This window comes from Stylophora pistillata, chromosome 1 (assembly GCF_964205215.1).
Source record: "Stylophora pistillata chromosome 1, jaStyPist1.2, whole genome shotgun sequence".
In the NCBI taxonomy this organism is placed as follows: Eukaryota; Metazoa; Cnidaria; class Anthozoa; order Scleractinia; family Pocilloporidae; genus Stylophora; species Stylophora pistillata.
This window is the reverse complement of record NC_142519.1, coordinates 47784653-47801612: the sequence shown is the minus strand read 5'-3', so window position 1 is coordinate 47801612 and position 16960 is coordinate 47784653. Positions and strand designations below refer to the sequence as shown.

At 36.5% G+C, this 16960-nt stretch overlaps 1 pseudogene across 1 annotated transcript; it reads right to left on the bottom strand.

Annotated features, from left to right (window-relative positions):
• Nucleotides 1–1567: 1567 nt before the first annotated feature.
• Nucleotides 1568–16764, bottom strand: LOC111344932 (DNA-directed primase/polymerase protein-like; annotated as a pseudogene). Its single transcript, XR_016001397.1, has 18 exons — nt 16446–16764; nt 16275–16364; nt 11746–11824; nt 10973–11064; nt 10358–10404; nt 9581–9672; nt 8880–8951; nt 8147–8223; nt 7661–7864; nt 6838–6909; nt 6630–6724; nt 6447–6529; nt 6227–6321; nt 5598–5720; nt 4767–4845; nt 4133–4215; nt 2693–2736; nt 1568–2558 (listed from the first exon to the last, which is right to left on the bottom strand). The product of XR_016001397.1 is annotated as a DNA-directed primase/polymerase protein-like (transcript).
• Nucleotides 16765–16960: the final 196 nt, after the last annotated feature.

The window sequence follows — 16960 nt, the reverse complement described above, 5'->3', positions numbered from 1 at the left end:
ATTTAAATTATCACAATACTATGAAATAGCCCTTAAGCCAGAAAAGAAGGGTGGTAAAGAAATTTTTGTAAACAGTAATTTCTTCCCCACCTTGCAATTACATTTTCTCCAGTGATGTAATTTTTAAGGGCTTTTGTTTTCTTCTTCGTATTTCTGTTTTTGCGTGAGCGCCAGAAAAAAAGTGTCGCGGTAAACAATTCACTGTATAAAAAATGTGAACATATTGTTATTGTTAGTTATTATCCCTACGAAAAAAGTCGAAATAGCCATTAAAAAGTAGTATGGGAAACATCGTTAATCAGTTTTAAAATTTCTCGTCTTCCTTTTTTGAGGATTAGGCGAAGATTTTGATTACAGGCCTGAGTATCTCTCAGCCCTTCAATTGAAAAAAAATGGAGAGGTAGTAATAAATAACTGCCATGTTTGAATTCCATGGATGCAAAAAATAAGTTTTTTCCCGTGGAACTGAAATGATCCATCCTTCACTAGGTTCATGTTGTGTCATAATTCACTGTCATTTAATCTTATCTATCTTTGTACAACGTTTTAAATATCAAACAAAATAAATACCTGAAATATATTTTCGCTGCTCACTCACCTCGATTCAGCTAGAGTGCCTTAAAACAGCAATAAAGTCATATACAGAAAGCAGGCTGTATGCAGCTTTCCAGATCATTATCTTCTAATGAATATTCTCATGAATGACTTTTCCATTCATTTCAAGTCACTATGGACGACATCCTCAAACACCTGAGCTATAACGTCAGCAATTGTGCCTTCAGCTAGTTTTGCATTTTTATAAAAATAAAAGCCAGTTTTACATTGCACCGGCGAGTCACCAGCTCCTTAGAGTTTGAGAAAGAAAAAAGACCTCAACGACATTTTAACCAAAGGAGGCTTCTCAAGGCTTTTTACAGTAATTTAGAAAACTACATCAATAGTGACCATACAGTAAAACCAACAAACTTAGAAAATTGGATTGATCATTTTGAGGTATGTTGTTGCCATGGATATAGATTTTGTCTGTTCTTCTAGATTATGCTCAAGAAGTTAGCCGAATTTATGAACTAGACCCAGTTTTCTTGCCTTACGTCCAAACATAATGAATACAGGGAAATAAAGCTTTGTTAGATCACTCAGTCTGGTTGTCAGTCAGTGCTTTATTTTGAAATCACATGTATGATTTGAGACCAAATTGCAAATTGTAAAAGACACGATCAGCGACGGCAACCCAATTCTCCCTCGTTTAATCACTCCTTTACCACTATCGCACAGTTTAATATTCCGTTTGGTTTTACTAACTGAACACCTTGATTAGGCCATCCATTCTATGAGGTTTTATGACAAGTAAACACAGTACGCATCCTCTGATTGGTCAATTCAGGTTCTGAGCGGACGCTCTACCATAGGGCCTGCATTTGATAGGTAACAACTAGTTATGTCATTAAAAGCAATAAAAAACGTTTTCTCCGGGCTCTATAACATGATAAAGTAATTGGGGATGTTGAAAAAAGACGAGGAAAGCTTATAAATCACGAGCCGACCGCGAGTGGTTTTCAAGCTTCTTTATTTAGGTTCTTTATTTATGTTCCTTATTTTGGTTCTTTATTTAGTTTCTCATAGCTTCTTTTAAAAGCTTCTCTATTTATAAGCTTTTTCTTTAAAACCAGCTTATCACATTTGAAAATTGAGATATCTCAGTGCTACATCGTTTATCACTCGGTTTTGGACTTAGAAAACACCTCTCCAAACTAACTTTAAAATCAGGGCTCTGCAGGACAACATCAAGTTCGGCTTAAAAATAACAAACACTATCTCAAAAGTTTTTCCTGAGAAAGAGAGTTATCAAAAAAAAAAACAAAAACAAAAAAACTGGTGTGCTAAACTGATCGGATACATTGGAGTTAAGGCACAATTTCGGCCTCCTCTGCAGCCATGGACAACTCTAAATCACCAAGAGACTCTTCATCTAACCACTCAGAAACTTCCTCATTTGATAAAAATGTTTCCCTTGCATCATAAGCGCAATAATTCTCAGGTAATACCCTACCACACATCTATTTTCAATTCCTTCTTGCTTGTGTTTCATCCTGACAAATCGCATAATTTGGTGAGAGGTCCATTCCAGCCGTTTTATTTAATTTGGTTTTGTTTCTTCCCTCGTCTGATAACTTCCATATTTGGTTTGTGTAATTCCCATTATCCTGACAAGATTGTCACGAATGCTTATTGTGATCCCTAAGGCTTCTTGTATGTGAAACTGCACCCTCGCTATCCCAACTGTGGTGTGGAATCTGAAGCTCACGCATTAATGCATCGTCCAAGTCATTACCGAAGTCACAATCACCAACTTTAGGTTGCGTAACACAACCACTATTGTCAAATTGCATTACATTTTGTTTATTTCTTGGGACACAATCTTCGTCCAAGTTGTTCTCGTTTGTATTAAGCATCTTTTCCATTTCATCATTCCTAGAATCATTTAGCCTCTGCTCGCATTCAAATAACAACTTACAAAGCTCTTGGTCATCAAAATCATTAGTTGAAAACTCGTCAAACTGAAAAATGAAAATAAACGGTTTTGAAAGATTTTTAAATGAATTAACAAAAGAGCTATGAGATTAATTGGCGTAAACTACACTTAATGAATCGTATTGAAATTTTTAACACAGGAGTGTGATTATTCAACTACCTCAGAACTTGACAACGGATTGATTTCCTGTGGTATAGGCTTTTCTGAAAGTAACCAAACGATACAGGGTTTGCAAATTGCTTTTTTTGAAAATAAGACAGTAGGCTATGACTAGTTTATATGATAAAAAGTCTTTTATCCCCTCAATGCTTCCACAAATAACGCAACCGATAAAGCTTTCCCAATGTTTGAGTAATTAATGAATGAATGTGAAATTTAGTTAGGCACTTCTCGTCGTTAGGAATTGACCCCAGACTTTTCCCCGTTTATTTTTAAGGCCAGCACACACGAGGGGACTAGTCTCTGCGACTAGTCTCAGCGACCAGTTTCAAGCGACAAGTCCCTTCGTGTGAACTACACATTTCTGTGGTCGCACGAATTCAAACTGGTTTGAATTCGTGCGACCAGTCGCTGGGACCCGTCGCATGAAACAAATGTTTGTCCCTTCGTGTGAACTGTTTGTGCAACCAGTCCCTGCGACTAAACGGTAAATAAGCCAATCACGGGTCAGTATGATGCGTGACTTCCAGTATATGTAAACATTGCAGTTTCTATGAATTTTCCCTGAATTATAGATTTCTCAACTAAAGAAAAAAAACTATTTATAGTTTTGTAAACATATACAGATGTCTTGTAGCCGTTTGATGGAAATTTTACCCTATTTGACTCTGTCTGTTAAAAATAAAAAAACAAAACAAAAACAAAAACGGAACACGTAAAAGCATGAATAATCCGACTGAATAAGTGTAGTTCATTTGCGTTGATGTTTAATAGTGCTCCAGTGAAAAGTTACCAAATTTTTATTGTTTTCGCGTAACGCCCCAGACTAAGAAACATCTTTTGCCTCTTCATTTTCCTATGTTCTTGTGCAATCGAGTGCCCTCGTGTGAACGCCTTAAGGGACTAGTCCCTGCTACCAGTCCCCTCGTGCAAACCCTTCAAAGACTTGTCGCCGGGACTAGTCGCACGGACTAGTCGCAGGGACTAGTCGCACGGACTAGTTGCACGGACTAGTCGCACGGACTAGTACCCTCGTGTGTGCCGACCTTTAAGGCTCCATCTTTATTTCCATACTTTTGCTAAGTCTAGAAAATTTTTCGCAAAAATCCACATCTTTCTTATAATTTTAAGAGTGAGCGCCTCTTGACTATCTTCGCTATCTTGTTGAAGGATTGTAAAAAGCTAGAATAATGCTGGTAAAAATCTGAATAAATAGATAGATAGATAGATAGATAGATTAGATAAATAGAGATTAAATAGTTAGGTAGATTGAAACTGAAGGTCAGTTCTCCAGTTCCTGGAAAAAGACCCTGTCATAATTTGCATTTCAATGGGAATCTGTGCGAGAACTCTCCCGAATCGTTCTTCCGCATTCTCGATTTTAAGTCTGCTCCCCGACAAATCCTACAAAATGATGTGTTTTCGGCAGCCAGAACATACCAGGGGAACGATAGTCAATCCCTCTACAGTCGGGGTCGTGGCATTTCTGGTAGTAAACACCAAGTCTCAAGTCTGTCACAATCCTAATATAAAGAAAAATTAACTGCGTGTTGGTGTATTTTCCATAATCATTGATTCACCTTTCTTATAATTCATAGATGATATTTTGTTTATTAACCTCATTTTCTTTCAAAGAAGTTTGGATAGCCTCCATCATTCACCACTTGCAATGAAATGTGGTTGTAAGTTGACAACTGTAACTCATGTCAACAACATAAACGCCATGCAGTAGAATCGTCGTGATCCAAACCGGAAGTAAACACATTGCAAGGCAAAGAAAATACATGCACTTTATATGATAAGCTGAATAACACGTGCATTCTGATTGGTTCTTACTTATGATCTATTAGAGGACAGACGCATAGATGACGTCACCATTTACATTATTTGCTCTCTAACAATAAAAAATAAATAGATTTCATGTTGCAGTTATAGATCACAGAAGACGTTCAGATGTGGAAAGACTCTATGTTCTTACCACATTTTGACGTTACCTGTGATCTATTACTGAACAGATGCACGGAAACAGAATCTGCCTGTTAATCATTACTGAAAGAGTGGCTTAATGGCTTACATCACGTTATTACTCTTGTGCGCTCTTCCGATGTCTTCACACCAACGGTTATTAATAACATCATAAGTGATTAACTTTCCTGTTGAATAAAAAGAAATTTGTCAGCTTAGACCTTATCTCTGGAAATTCTCTGCACTCATCACAGCCTGATTCACTGAATTTGAAGGAACAGCTGATCTCCTGTTCCTTACATTCCTTGTCCAGAGCCACGCCTCAGACTGAACTGAATGTATGCACAACATAAATATTGATATAATGTTCCTATCTGTTCTAATGCTTTAGAAATAAGTGATCCAGTAGCATCATCCCATATCAAGCTAAAAATAAACAGTACCAGTCAATACTTAAAGACAAAAAGAAAAAAATGAAAGAGAGGAACTGTCTCTGAGACTTAGAGGCTTTTTTGAAGGCTCGGTTTAGACAAAATGTAGTTTCGAGATTGTTGTTCAACCAATCGCGCATGTTTCCCTTTGTAATAGCCTACTTTTTTGCTTAGCTCACAAACAAGTGATCTGTGACTCACTTGGAAGAGCATTCAATGGAAAAAGTAGAACTGATTGCGACTTCAATTCCTAAAGATGACTCTTTTATGGACAAACGTGTAATCCATATTAACGAAGATTTAGTAATACATAGAAAGGTAAAAACAAGCGATATAATATCCCGACGTTTCGGCGACTTCATGACGCCGTTATCAAGTACCCTTGATAATGGCGTCATGAAGTCGCCGAAACGTCGGGATATTATATCGCTTGTTTTTACCTGTAAACGTATAATCATTAATATATATAAATATTTTTTATATGTAAAAGCTTCTGTCTAAGACGGTACCTTGTGGAAAATAAACCCATCTCCTGATTTGACCCTGTACTCCACCCTTGGTGAGAACACTTAAGATAAAGTTGTCAATTTCAGGATAAGGGGAGTGTTCATATCCATGCTGAGAAAGGGAACCTAGCAACAAGGAGAAGAATTTAACTAAAGACAAACTTCCTTCTTGTGATCAACTTTCTTTAACATCACTGAAAAAAGAGACCACAGAAGCGGTATAGAATCTGCTCCAACTAACACATCGGTCAACAATGGCCTAACAGTCCGTCAACTTTTAGCTAACTGTTGTTTGATTGTCGGCTAACTGTCTGATCACTTTCGGCTAAATGTCCTTTGATCGTCACCTAACTGTCAGTCTAAAATGGGCTAAATGACCAGCAAGAAAGCCTTTGTCAAACGCTTCAGTGCCAGGGTTTCTTTGCCTGCAGGAAAATAAGGACTTGAGCGACGCGAGATGGCGATTGGTCTGCAAGGGGGTTAAGCACCAATACTGAGAGCCAGAGCCCTGGCAAACCTCTCCCTGACTTGTCTTAAATCTTTCCATCGGCAGAAAATTACCACAGGGCCGTATTTACTCCACGTTACGTCTTTAAAAATATTTTTGATAGGTAAGTAACTACAAAACATACTTGAATCGCGTGCATCCATTCGAGAAGATCTTTTGCAAGATTTCTCACAGCTGCCACATGTTAATACTTTGACATCTTTTCCTCCCACTTGCATACTGTTTGGAAAGGATTACAAAACAGAAAGAAGCACTAATTATAGATTGAATTAATTTTTTAAAAAGTTACACCGGTTGAAGACTCAGATTTGTCATCACACTTGTCAAACAAGTTGTGTGCTCACCTGACATTGGATACTAGTGAATCAAGAAATAGCAAGTACTCAGAATCTTTGGAGAAACTTCCTTTCACATTTTTGAAGCTAGGCTGTTACGTGACAAACAAGACACGAATTATGTGGTCAAACTCTCTCCATCTGACATGTGTTAATAATAAAGGCACAACAGAGAATAATTTCATTATATACCTTATAGGTGTTCTGTCTGGAGAGAACCAGATGAGAATCTTTTCCTATCTTTGTTGACTTGAAAATTCGAAAGTTTCTATTTCTTGTATAAACCCCTGAAAGTTAAAACTAGTGAAGTCAGCAAGTGACAACTTTCTCATCTGCACAAGATCAATGCAACATTTACATGTATTGGCTTCTGATTTTACTTTCTTATTATTAAACACACCTTGGTCACAGAAAATCCCCAATTCACCTTTTACATCCTTCACAATAAGTTCTCTTAGTTCTTGCAGGTTAACTACAAAGGCAAAGTGCTACAATTACTTTGCGAATTTAGCTTCACAACAAAATTGATTTTTTGTGTGCATGTGCTACAGACGAGAACAGCGACTCTCTCCACTTCAGGGTAGAAGAGGTCATCAGGAAACTCAGCCAAGTGATGAAGGTTACCTGCCAACACATCAGTCAAATATCTATGCCAACATTGTAATGACCAGGTGGCATACTTTAAGGCTGTCAGAGCCAAGTTATCTCACGGCACTAATTACAAAAAACCACACAAGCCAATAAGTCACTGTATTTTACAAAATTTAATGAATAATTTTTTTGTTCGGTAAACCTCAAAATAGGATAGTAAATGTAAAGGAAACCCTCACCTAACTAATCTTTGTGTTTGAAAAAGTCTCTTGAAAGTGTTTTCATTATTTTCCTTACTTTTGTTTCCTTTTAAAAATTTCTGAAAATGCTTCAAATTCCATTTGCTTATTCTGGTTGTTTCTTATATTTTCCTTTGAAATTTGGGCAGAAAATTGATGACCAAGCAGTGAAACATTAATCCCAATGCACACACTTGCCATTTGACAGCAGTGCTTTACCTTCCAAGGACTAGCTACAGAAACCTGGAAAAGCTCTGGTAATGAGGGGCCATAATGGTCACAATGCAAATTCTCTGTTTCAGTGTGATGAATTTAAACCATACTTTATAACGAACATCAATAATATAATAAAACTGACTTCGCAAACACTACACAATAGGTCCAAAACTGCACCTGAGGTAAAGGTTTCATGTTGTGTCTCTTCTTGTATTTTTGCATTAATTTCAGATGTGTGGACAGAGCAATTTCCGGTCAAGACCTCACTCTTTGGCCATATTGGTTGATAAGAGTCAGAACCCACATCTCTGTTTGCAGAAAACTCAGAACCAACTCTGAGCTTCCTTTCCAGTAATGTGCAAATGTGTCGGACAAAGTTTCCTGAAAATCAGAGATCTTGATCAAAATCAAAAATTGTCTCAATTGAGTAATACAGTATTATACACAACAACTTCATGTCTGGATTAAACAGGAGAATTAGGCAGTCAGAGAAAATCCATTTTCTGAAGGCTAATGAAGACCTTCAAATTGTTCCACTACAAAACAAGACAACAGCAAGAAATCCTCAATCCTTCAAATTATCTGCAGAATTGCAGACTCTGAGTTACTTAAAGTAGCATAATAGAGTAAATATTTTCTGTGCCACAAACAACAGCATTTTACCAGCTGCATGAATGTTATCTTTAAATACAGCACCAGGTAAGTGGAAGATCAGATGTCTCGAAAACTTAGAGGAAGTACTGAAAACAAATGAACAACAATTTACTGGTTAATGACTCAGGAAATTACAGAGTAATTATATAGATCAACGGATCAAAATTATTATTTAGAAATGAAGTTCTCTTGTGATTTTGGCAATGTGAATAAATTATAGGTAAAGAGATACCATGTTAAGGTCAGGGTTTGGTTGGGTCATTGTGACCTAAATTTCCACTGACAATGTTACTTTATCACCTTAGCTGAACAACAGCAGTGGCCAAAGTCAAAGAGGAAACTGAGAGAAGCTATTGAAACAACAAAAGGAGGCCAAAACCTTAAAACAAAGAGGAAAAAACTGTTGATACATGAACAACATGGTTGTACTTCAGCATGATACACTGAATGAAAGAGGAGCATTTCTCTTTGAAACATCTGAAAAGACCAAACCAGGCTCTGGAATAAAGTATCTCTATATTTTTAAAGTGATAATTATCATTAAAATTGTTGGAATCCCAAGTATGTTAGACCTCAGGAATACTTTCACTTGCACTGAAGAGAGCAACTAAGTTGATCAATTACCATTTTTTAATCACCAGTATATCCTAGAAAATAGTAATAGCACTTCCCAAGGATAATAAGAAATCTTATCTGAATCATGCATTTGCATGGAAAGAAGCATTCATTACTAGAAACTAACCTTGAATCCAAATCTATTATATTTCCTGTTACAATCAACACCATAAATGTTTTTCAGGTGGTGACAAACATACTGAAAAAGAAAAAAAAATATTTATATTCATTCCATAATAAATTATGTCCTCCTTTTAATGCTCCTCAGGAATGAAAGATCGGGCTAGGGTTTAATGCTCCCCAGGAATGACAGATCAGGCTAGGGTTTAAAGCTCCTCAGAAACAACAGATCAGGCTAGGGTTTAATGCTCCCCAGGAATGACAGATCAGGCTAGGGGGTTTTCACTGAGCAAACATTTCAGAGAATTCTCTAGTTACAACCCAGAGTTCGCCTGATACATTTGCATTACCTGGGTTATTTCATTAAAAATTATTTTTAAAGCATCAGGGGACCTGAATCTTAAATCCTAGGATCTGATCGAGTACAGCCTTTTACAATACATACAACTGTCTAGTATTTATCCTGTGTCGTTTGCTCCAGAGCAGAAAAAATAGATATTAAGTTATTTACTGGTGTAGATCAGTCCATGTGAGAAAAACTGTACCATAAGTCTTGAGTATTACCTGACATTGGGTGGTGCACTAGACCTTCAACACAGTTTTTCCCTATGCAGACCTTCCGCCACACACATTTACTCAGCAATGGAAAGTAATCTCTTGTTTGTCCGCATTTATTCTCTTGCCTTTAATCAACTGTCTTTTACTCACCTTGATGAAAATGTCTACCATATTGGCTCCATCCTTTTGTGGATTAAATTCAGTTTTGAATTCCAGGTCAAAGTATAGTCGGCAGGCAGCCCCTAGGATCATTCAAAGGTCAATAATATTGCGACAATCTTAAGTGTAAGATGTCAAACCAACTCCACAATATAGTTGCTAGGGCCAGGTTGTTCAAAGGTGGGTTAAGATAACCTAGGGTTAGTGCGAAATCAGATTTAAGATCTGGAAGCTTTAAAAAAAAATTCAGTGCAATTCTTTTTGTCAACAATTTGATGACTGAACATCCTTCAAAGAATAGAGAAACTCATCTGTTGTAAGAAAGGCTTTTGAACAAAGGAACAAAGAATCCTGATTAGAATTTAACCTTGGGTTAGCACTAACCAGCCTTTGAACAACTGGGCCCAAACCTCTATTTTGTTATCAACAACTACAATGGCCACCTTCTTCATCTCAACAGTATTTTGCCAATCTAGAACAATTTGCTGTCTCAGTTTTCAACAGTTTCACTCCCAATTAACTCCTTAACTCCCAACTGAGTGACCATAACAGAATACCTCTCTACAACATCAATTCAATATCAAGCAGACAACTGATGAGAATAGTCAATCCAACAACAAATTCTCCAAACTAACATCACAAGAATTGTAGAGAGTACAGTAAAGAGGCTTACCAATAAGATCTTGGAAGTGAAAGAATGAAGTCTATGAATGACTATTTTAAAAATATGTATTAAACAATTAAAATGATACTCAGATTTAAGAGTACCTTCTGGTATCACTTCATAATAATTTCTGTCCTCTGGCGAGCATATCCTGCCAAGTTGAAAAAAGAAATATCAGGAATGACAAGGAAAGAATAAGGTTTTTGTTTGTCTTTTTTTTTTTTTTTTTTTTTTTTGCACTTGTATCAACTTTCTTCATTTCGAGCTATTTGTACTGGAGATTTTAGAATCTGCGTAAAGGTCAGTTGAACTCTTCTTTGGTCAGCTTCACCTACCCTTCCCACGAAGCTTTTGCACTGCCAGAAGTTTTAAATATACCATGCCTTGTAGGGGAGAGATCCAGGGCAGGGATGCAGGAGATGTGCACTCCATCCCTCTGAGATGACCTGCACTTTTCTTACACCTGTATAAGAAAACTCAGCAGTTTGTTTGTGTTGGAGAAAAACATGAGAGAGGATTGAAAAATGTATGTCTGATGCCTTGAGAATGGTAGTTTAGCATGGCTGTTTCAAGCACTAGCTCTTCTTTTCGTCAGTCCAGACATCAGCTGGGTCATTTGTTACTGGTCCCACTATGTCCTGAGAAAAACTCTGGATCCACCCATTTGTGCATTTTTGAAGATTGTTAAGAATTGCAGTAAAATAAATGTGATACCTGACCTTGTGTATTTGTACCAAAAATATGGTAAAGTTGCGACAATATAGCCAAGTTTTCCGTCACAGTCTTTCTCTTTGGCAAACACATGAACATTCTATCCATGCAGTAATAAAATTAAATCTCACTATAAAATGTGCTCAGTTACAGTATTTCATTACTTCCTATCATTGAACTAGTTTTGCTTTACAGTGAGAATGAACTCAAAAGTACAGTGACTGTAGAAAGAGAAAAACAAATCCAAAAAAACTGCTATTGCTAGTTAAAAGGTAAAAACCCAGTTACTTCACTTACATTCCAAGACATTCTTTCAGAAACAAATAAAAATTTAGGTGAAGTAACTCTGCTGAATCAATTATGGAATGGTTGACGCACAGAAAAAAATTAATTTTCTAGCTAAGATGAGAGGTAAACTGTAAACCTTCACTAATGATTGTCTGCCTTGGTGTGTGTCAGGAACAGCTACGTCAAATTTGTCAAAGTAGAATTCTTATTCTAAAATCGTGAGAAGTTGATGTTTTGTTAACCATTGAGATTCCCTAAACTGCAGGTATGTTTTTCTTTGAGGATTACAATTCCCTTTCTGAGTGATACCAGGCCTATACACTTTACCTGCCAATCACAGTGAATTACATCATAGTTGAAGAAAGCTTTAAGAAAATGATAACTTTGAGGTGACAAAAAAATATAGTTAATATCATGTTTGCTAAAAAGTATGTCTCAACTCCCAGAAATTAGAATAAATTAAATGAAACTCTTGAACCTTTAGCTCACCTACCTCTTGACAGGTCTTGAGGTAATCAAAGGCCATCTGTTGTCGTGGGAAAGTTTCAAAGACAGGTGGAGGGTCGTCTATCCTAAAAAACATCATCAATGTTAGGGACGTAACTTCACAACTGAGTTGTAATTTTAATTACTAGCAAAGATAAGAGTAAAGCTGAACATGCAGAGTTGTGGAAGTGACAGAGTAAGTCTTTTCTAAAGTACCCATTACACCCACTAGAAACACATTAGACATTCAGTCTTTTCTAAAGCACCCGTTACACCCACTAGAAACACATTAGACATTCAGTCTTTTCTAAAGCACCCATTTACACCCACTAGAAACACACTGAACATTCAGCAGCTATAAAACCTTAGGGGACAGGCCTAACTTCAACAGCAACTATGAGATTTAAAAAGTTCAAATCACAATGAGGAGGGGCATTGGGATTTCTGGTCTTGCAGTTTTGGCTATTTTTTAGACTGGTTTTCAGTTTTTAGCCGAAAAAAAATCTGCTTTTCGGTTTTCGTGCTCATTCCAGTTTGCAGATTTTCCATTTCTTTTAACATGGTTTCCAGTTTTTAGCCGAAAAAAATCTGCTTTTCGGTTTTGGTGCTCATTCCAGTTTGCAGATTTTCCATTTCTTTTCACATGGTTTTTGGTTTTTATCAAAAAATTCCAATGGGTTTCGCATTTGGAACCAGACATGGTTTTCGGTTTTTCCTATTTAGGTTTTACATTTCTCTTGTCTCACTGCATTAGGGTTTTGATAACAGGGATGGGGAAATTTAATCATTTTGATGGTTTTACACATGGTTTTCAGCTTCCATCTGCTTTTTTTTTCTTTTTTTTTTTTTTTTTGCAGTCTCTAATAGACCCCAATACCCCAATGCAACATTGGTTCTACCTGCACACAACCTCATGGATCTTGGGGTGCTGTATTTTGAGGAAAAGGAAGTAAATAGGAAGCAAAATATAAAAGCTAGTCCATGCTGGCATTTTAGTGAGATTCGGAGCATGCTAGGTTGTTTTCTAATCATTATTATCCCTTTCCTAATGAGTTAAGTTAATAAAAAAATTTCCCATTAAACTCCTGGTTTATATGATCATTTTTATCTTTATCTAAATTGTTTAGTTCACTGATTAATTATAGCATAATCGTACATCTTAATTTGGTGACATATTAAATTTTTTTAAGCCAAAGGTGTAAATTGGAATTGTGTAGGGACCATTTGTAACTAAAGATGACATGAGGGTAGGATTTCCGCGCCGCACAGCCCCATACTTAATATGTATTATGTACACAGTTCATGGATAAAAAAAACAATGACGAAAAAGCAAATTGCCTTCAGGAAAATGTTTTTAAACTAATAGAAAATTGCAATAAAACATTTTTTATTAAAACATTAGAATATGTTTGACATCCTAGACAGGGACATTTTGGACATGGCAGTAATGTCATTATCCAGTCAAAATTATTCAGCTATTAGATACTAAAAGTGGTTGAAACATTTGCCAAAAAATAAATAACTAAAGCTAAACAAAAGTACACTGATTCTGGAACTGAAACTATGCACTTAGATACAATGAATATATGAAAGTTCATATTTCAATATATGAAAGTTCATATTTGAATATATGAAAGTTCATATTTGAATATATGAAAGTTCATATTTGAATATATGAAAGTTCATATTTGAATATATGAAAGTTCATATTTGTATCTGATTTATCATCACGGGTTTATTAAGAATAAACTTAACGGCCTGCTCCCAGTTGGCTTGTTAGCTCAATTGGTAGAGCGCTGCACTAGTATCGCAGAGGTAAGTGGTTCGAGTCCCGTACAGGCCTGATTTTTTTCAGGTCTGATTTTCGCTATTGCATAAATAGCGCTCTGCATCATACGTAACTATGCACTTAGTTGGTTGTAATATTCTAGTTTTTAAATGTGTAAAAATCTCTGCGGGCCGGCCTCTACTTTTAATAGTAGCATTTCGCAAACGAAGCTCAAAAATCAGATATTGCCTAAATTGGCAATGTTTACACCTAATGTTATCAACAATAAACATTTCACACAAATGAAAAGTGCAAAACTTTGAAAGAATGTTATCTTCTGAGCAATATCCCGAAGAGAAATCCCACCTCTAGCTGTAATATTTTAAAAAAATATTACATGGAGGACTAACCAACGTAACTACAATCATGTAACTTAAATCGTGTACATATCATCAAGATTCCGAGAACTGTACCTTCTTTCATGTGAATTTGAGCAAACCGAAATCCTTTGACGATACACCAATATACTTGTCTGTCATTTGAAACAAAGTCATGTTGAAGCTGGCTGATCTACACGAAACTATCGTAACACCCGTCATTTGTCATAAACATGTACATTATCACAATGGCGTGACAATGGCTTTCTCCATGAAGTTTCTATCAGGTTGCTCCAAAGAAGAGGAAAAATGGACATTTTTCAATATTTCAGCAGATTGCCATGCATTCTGAAGTAAAACAACCAAAAAAAGAAAAGGGAGGAAAACCTTCATTTGACTGAACTTTCATAAACACTGAGAGTGAGAGTATACATGTAAATTGCAACTTGTCAGTGGTAGTACTACACATAAAACCCAGTTACCACAATATCAATTTGTACAACATATTGCTTCTTTTTACAAAGAGCAGGTTCAAGCAGTTGTCATTTCCCGGTGACAGGAACTGAGATGTTTCGAATCTGAGACATTTCGAATCATTTGAAAACTGTTAGAAAACTGTCAGAAAATTTGCACAAGATATGATATCGAGAGACTTGTCACCGCCGCAGTGCAATTGAGTCAGTCAATGTTTCCTTCCATGTCTTGATCAATAAAAAATCAAAACAAAGTTCAAAATGAAAGATTCAATGAAATCATGTTGTAATTCCACCTTTCAAACTACTCACTATCCACACGCAAAGCTAAATTTGTAGAAAATTATTGTGATAAAATCCCTGTTCCATTTGTTGCAATAAGGCGATACTGAGTTGTTCAAGGCTCACGTGGACTATGTGTGTAAAAAGGTGGCATCAAGAGTTAGTATTCTGGGCTGTATTAGAAGTTTCGTCACAAAGGAGGCAGCAACACTTGTTCATAATGCTTTAATTCTTCCCTTATTTGATTTCTGTAACATTGCCTGGAGTAACCTTCTACAGCAAGGTATAGATCAACTACAGCGCTTACAAAATAGATCTGCATGGATTATTACACATTGCTTTCGCTCATCTTGAGCAATAGAGCAGCTGCAATGGCTGAATCTTTCCAGTAGATGCTATTGCCACAAGGCTAAACTCATTTTTCTCTGTCCTCACTCATTAGTTCCTAGTTACTTTTCATCATATTTCACCAGATTTTCGAATATTCACAACTATTCCACAAGGCAAAGTATGAGGCTATACCTACCAAAAGTGAAACAAAATTTTGGGAAAAGGACCTTTCTTTTTACTGGCACAGAAATTTTTAATAAACTTCCTTTAAACATTGTGAAGAGTGAAAACATTCAAACATTCTGCCGCCGAGCAAGACATTTCTTTTTATCTTAACTTCATCTTTTATCTACTATTTTAGGTCCTAACTGAGTTTTCACTTTGTGGTCTTAGGCTGTCAATGTAGTTTTAAAATCCTAGTCATATATATAAATAATTGAGAATTTTGATGTAATTTATTTTTAAGAAACAGGGCCCCTATGGAAACCAGCCTTGAGCTGAATGGGCTACCCTGTGTAAATAAAGTTTTATTTATTTTAATATTTATAAATATTAAAACTAGAGGCAAGATCTCTCTTCAGGATATTGCTCAGAAGATAACATTCTTTCAAAGTCTTGCACTTTTCATTTGTGTGAAACATTTGTTGTTAAGAACATTAGATGTAAACATTGCCAATTTATGCAATATCTGATTTTTTAGCTTCGTTCGCGAATTGCCACTATGAAAAGTACAGGCTGGCCCGCAGAGATTTTTACACATTAATTTTAAAAACTAGAATATTATAACCATGAACTACGTGCATAGTTTCAGTTCCAGAATTGGTGTACTTTTGGAGAAATTTAGACAAACGTTTTCCCTGTTTTACCCTACAGCACAAGTGACCAAAACTGTACCAAAATAAATAATCTATTGGTGTGTTCACATCCACTCCAAGGAAAAATAGAATGCACCAAAGTAAAGATGAATGATGTCACTATGTATGGTAGAAGTACCAATCTGTAATGTTGCATGTAGCTTGAGATAGACAAATAAACATTTTACACTTCTTTTGCGATATTTTTTATATGAAAATGAGGCTCCAGGCCTAGAACAAGCAGTCATTGTTACCATGGCAACAGGAGCGCTGCAACTTTTAACAAGGGCATTTTTGTGCATCCCCACTGAGTGCCTAACCACATGCAAAATTTGAAGGGGGGTTGAAAATTTTCATTCCCCAAGATGTTTGATTCTTACCGATGAATAACATTTGCATAATTTCAAACGTGGTAATGATTTTTCTCAAATATACTAAAAAGTTGGGCGTACCTTTGACGTTCAAGTAAAATCGGGTGATCTCCGAATTCCCTGGCACATCTCTCCAATTTACTCATCTTTTGTTGCCAAGCTTCATTCGTTCTACAGCCAGAAAATTAAACAAACTAGTAGTAGTTATAAATGAAAATCAACAAAACAGCTGATTAAGTGACGTGCAGGTACCTCTTTGAATTGTCCCCATAAAATGCCCTCGTAGTGACTGTACTTTCTGCCATCTTATAAGTATGTATCCATCACGATCGCGTTTCTACTCATAGATGCTAAAACTATCAATCTACCACGCGAAAACGCGAACCAAACTTGAACTGTCGTCTGCCTCTCGTCTGCCATGTTTTTCAATATTTCGCGCGGTACACCGCTCGCCAGAATTTATGGGAAATTTTACTATACTTGGGGCCTGATTACATCAGCCGAGCTGGCCCGGTTAGCCGGGCTGATTTCTTTTGTTTTGGTGTTCGCCAAAGCGTGAAAACAAAAGAAATCAGCCCGGCTAACCGGGCCAGCCCGGCTCATGTATTAAGAACGTTAGTCTCTTTTATGATCGCGGAGACTTGTGGGATAAAGAGATCAAACCGAGTGTCTTTCGCATTTCCTTAGCCGGCAAAATTCGATGGAAATCTTAGTGGCGCATGTGTTAATATAACAGCTAGAGCACGTTTATAGGAATATTTGACTTT